The sequence below is a fragment of the Humulus lupulus genome, chromosome 4 (assembly GCF_963169125.1).
Source record: "Humulus lupulus chromosome 4, drHumLupu1.1, whole genome shotgun sequence".
NCBI classification, from domain to species: domain Eukaryota; kingdom Viridiplantae; phylum Streptophyta; class Magnoliopsida; order Rosales; family Cannabaceae; genus Humulus; species Humulus lupulus.
The window spans coordinates 203,219,057-203,223,937 of NC_084796.1; positions in this window are offsets into that span (position 1 = coordinate 203,219,057).

The window sequence follows — 4,881 nt, forward strand, 5'->3', positions numbered from 1 at the left end:
ACCAAGAGGCATAGGAAGGGTCTCGTGTCACCTCCATTTGCGGCCTCCCTAAGGAAAGACTTCCAAATATGTTTATTTTATCGCAATGTTGACTTCTCTTATGAGAATATAATTAGTGATGTATTTCAAGTTTGACTTACCCTAAGGCATACTCTTGAGTTAAATCATTGATTAAAAATAATGGGTTACACTCCAAAGGTGTATCTAGGCTTTCGAGCACGACTAGTGCATCTTGACCAAACAAGCGGTAGTTCATAAGTCAAAAGAGAAAAATGCGTTTATAAGTTTTCACTTATGAAATTGAGATTTGTCTCAAAATTAATTTGGAGTTAGTTTGACCTACCCCAAGGCGGTCCATTAATTTTCAAATTAATTTATCATGGATTAGTATATATTTTATGTGTTTTTATATGTTTCATTCATGCATCATGTTTACTTTTCCAAATAAATTCTAGTATTTATTATATGTTTTTAATCATTATATTTTATTAATTTATTTCAAGCAACAATTGTTAATTCTCTTAATCATGATCAAGTACTTGAAAACATGGGAATTCAACACACCTCATTGATAAACTTTTGGAAATGATTCCATTTAGTCTTAACAGCATAAGAAGATGGTATGAAGGGATTCACATTGTCTTTGGAACAAAAAACTTATACAGAGCGATCTTTGATCTACGTCCAGAAGTTCCAAGCTTTTCATCCAGCTTTGATGAACATGAAAAATATAGTGACTGGAAGAGATTGAATATCCTGGCACGTCAATGCATATTATCGACCATGCATAGTGACATTAAAGAAAGATATATGGTCATTGGAACTACATATGAGATGTGGGCATCGATAAAGAGTGATGCTCTGGCACATACTCAAATTTTAAGATATGGAGTAAATTCGATTTACTCAAAAACTCTTGTTTAATATTTTGAATGGTTGATTCAAAATTATGCCACTAATATTGTTTTTCATTTGTTCTTGTCTTCAGGGATGCATAAATCTTTTGAGAAAAAGAGTAATTGCATTGAAACTAAAGCGAAGAAGAAATGCTGAAGACGATTGAATAAAAGAAAAGATTAGTTTAGAAATTTATTTTGTTTATTTAAAAAAAAATTAATTTTTTTGTCATTTTGAAATAGTTGATTTTCATTATGAAATAAATTAATAAGTTCTTTCTTTAAACTAGTTCTAGAATTCTTTCTAGAAACTATATTTTAGATTCCTTTATTTGATGAGTGAACACGTTTAATATTTCTTTTTAGTAAATTCAGTTGTTATTTTTTAAATATACTTGTTCCACCTATTTCATCAATGAGTATAAATGATAATTATGAATTATTAATTATTGTGCAAATCATAGAATTAATAAATAAGACATCTTATTCCAATCACAATTAAGTGAAACATATATGTGAATTATTTTTTAGATTGGCTTGTAATTAATTAGACACATAAAACAAATAAAAGATAGTATTTTATTGGAATCATTCATTGGTTCTCTCCCTGTTTATATAGTCTGTTAATTAAAGTTAACCAAAAGACCTTTCTCTTATAAAGTCTCAAAAATCACATAATCATTTAGTTAATACATAGAGATGTATGTTGAACCTTTTAATGTTCAAAGCTAAAAGAAATAATAAATAGTAAATCAATATTGATTGACATTTGATTAAGATATGTTTAACTTTGATTGAATGCAAAGACAATTTCTAGAAATTTTCATGCAACATTCAAAGTAAAGTTACTTAGAGACTTGTTTGATCTGATCAAAAGGAAGTCTAAACTCGAATTTGGAATTTAAGTAATTTGCATGTGAACTTGGAATTCAAACCCAACTCACATACAACTAGAATGCTAAGCAAAATTAGTATTTTGGATATGTAATATAATCATATTGGATAAGATTAAATAGATAATGAGTGATCATTATCGTCTTTATTATTTCTATAATTTTAACACTTGTGATACTCTGTACATGTTTGATTGTACAACATCAAACACTTAGAAGTTGGGATTCACAAGTGGTTATGTGAATAAATTTTAAAAAAATTTCATGGAGCCATTTAGTGAAGCAGTTTAATAATCATAAAAGATTACAAAAGAGTATGTATCACTTCAATGCTACTTTAATGAAGCATGATTATTATAATCACTATATATTCTAGTTAAGTTGTACTAGAATTAATGACTGCAAGTCAAGTAAGCAAGTTACTGATAATTAACAATGATAAAACCAAAGAATATCACAAATTATGTAAAGCATTGTTGTAGTGGGAGCATTAGTTAGTAACTACTCCATTACAAATGTAAAGTTAGTTAAATTGTGTGTAACACAATCTAACTATACTTCATTCACATACTAGTATAAAATGAAAAAGTTTATACAGAAAACAATGGTTGAAACACCAATAATCTAGAAATGGAATTTTGAATTCTATGACATCTGGATTGTTGAACATCCAACTAAAGTTCATTGAACTTCAATTTGAAACAGGATATTCAAGATGAAGAGTGTTGACGCGGTTCTTCGCCAACAGGTAATTAAGAAGATAAGATGAAGGGATTAGTGCTTATGTTGAACTGAAATAGATGAATGATCTTTTGAGAAATGGGCTGGTGACACAATTACGTTTTTAGGTGGTTCAAAGGTTAAAATCCTTCTACTCCACCAGTCAATATTATTGTTATATGCTTGGTATTCTTTTACAGGGTATTTCTTACACGATAGAATCCAACCCTTTGCAACTCCCAGGGTCTCCATATTTATAGGAGAGGGCACCTGGGAGTTGGTAAGAAGGTCATCCCGTGACCTTCTTACCTATCATGTCAACTCTGTGACATTCATGAATAATTCCTAAAACCTGACACATGAAGTGTGGTCTAATCAATAGGTAAGGGGATAATGGGCCGCACGGCCTAACCCAGTCGTGGGTGTCTGAATGCGCACGTTCATGCTGCGTGTCCGAGAAGTCAGGGATATATCAGACACGTGATGTCTGATATATGCACGTTTACCTTGCGTGGTTGACTTTATAAAAGGTCACAGCCTCCAACTCTAGCTCGTACCACGAGCTGGATGCTTCCCTCGACTTTTGGCCTTCAAAGTCCAAACTCAGTTTAATCTTGGAGAACCCTTAGGTTACCTCGAGCTGAGGAGGTAGGATCTTTCGAGTGGTAGCTCCGGTCTTGGGGATGTCCACGTGGTAGACATGATTAGGCCATATCTCATGATTAGGCCGTATCTCAGCTTGCTAACAGCCCGTGGGAAAACCAGGGCGTACATTTGCCCCCAAAGCCCCTGCTCGTGGTACACGACGTCGCACAGGGCCACAGTAGGGGCTTTTAAGCTTCTCCATGAACTCTTCATATTCCACATTTTACGCAGGCGCCGAATACGTGGAACATCGTGGTTGGTGACGGTACGTCTTCCGAGAACCACATTTAATGGCCTAGCCTATACTCAGCCGTCGTTTCGTCTTTCGAGTGGAGAGCCTTGGATCCCACATCAGGGCAATCCAACGGCCCTCCTCACGTGGCCCTTCACGTATATAAAAGGGGTGGCCACCTTACGCATGGGCCACCCATTCATTTGAAATTTTTTAGAAATTTGAAATTTTTTAGAAATCTTCTTCTTCTTCTCTCTTCATTTTCAACAGAAAGAACCCTATTCTTTCCGGCTGCCATTCCCAGCACTCAAGAAGTTCAGGTGTAAGGGCCCCTTCAAAGCTTTGGAATTAACTACTCCGACAAAGCCCCAACCCAGGTGATCCCTTCATCCTCTTCTCAACCAGAACCTTCTATAAGTCCCCTTACTGTGCATGTTTTGAAATTATTTTTCACTGTAGCTTAGGTAAATATTTACTGTAGCCACATGCAAGGTTTTGTTGGTTTTTTGTGGGCATGAAGGGTAAAAGCCTTTTAGGTTAGGGTATCGTTTGCAGTAGAAAACCATTTAGGAGCATTGTTTATAGGGTGCGTTTTCTGGGGAAATTTTCTGGGTAGGATTTTAGGTATGCTGGTTTAAAGTACCCAGTATTTTGGGTGCAAAACCGGGTAACTTAGGGGACACGCTTCACAGGCGGTTGTGGCCACCCACCAGACTTCCTTGCAGACGGCTAAGGATGCCCTGGCGGCCGCGCAGGCCGAGCTGGAAGAAGCCTGTCCCAAACTTCAGAAGGTCGAGGCTACCAAAGCCACCCTCGCCACTACGCGGGCAGAGCTAGACACTGTGAAGGCTGGGGCCGAGGAGGCCAAGGCCGCCCTGGAAGCCGAGAAGGCAGCCTTCAGCACCGCCATGGAGGACATGCTCTACCACTTCTGGGTCTACAACTCGGACGGTGATTTCTCCTTCTTGGGAGCGGATGTCTGGGAGCCCTTGCTGGAGGGGTTTAAAGCTCGCCTCGAGAAAGAAGCACCTTCCGAGACCGGGGAAGTCTCCGGCGCAGCTGAGCAGGAGGGCGAGATGGCGACCTCCACGGAGCCGACTGGTGGAGCTTAGGGCCTTTCCATTTTGCTCCCACTCTTTTATTATCATTCACTTTTTTTTGTTGTAACTTTGCATGAGGTTTTTCACCTCGAGACATCTAACTATCAATTTTATTTTTAATCGATTTATTTCCTTTTGTCTTTACGCACTTTAGTTACTATTTTGAAAAAACTCAGTTCGCGTTAATTTTTATCAATATCTCGTGCTTTTTAAGAAAAACAACGATCAATCGATTTAAATTAACTTCTAAGTTTTATGACCTGGTTATGTCCAGAAACTTAATTTGAAAACTTAGTTCGTGTTAACTTTTATCAATATCTCGTGCTCTTTAAGAAGAACAACGATCAATCGATTTAAGTTAACTTCTAAGTTTTATGACCTGGTTATTCCAGGAA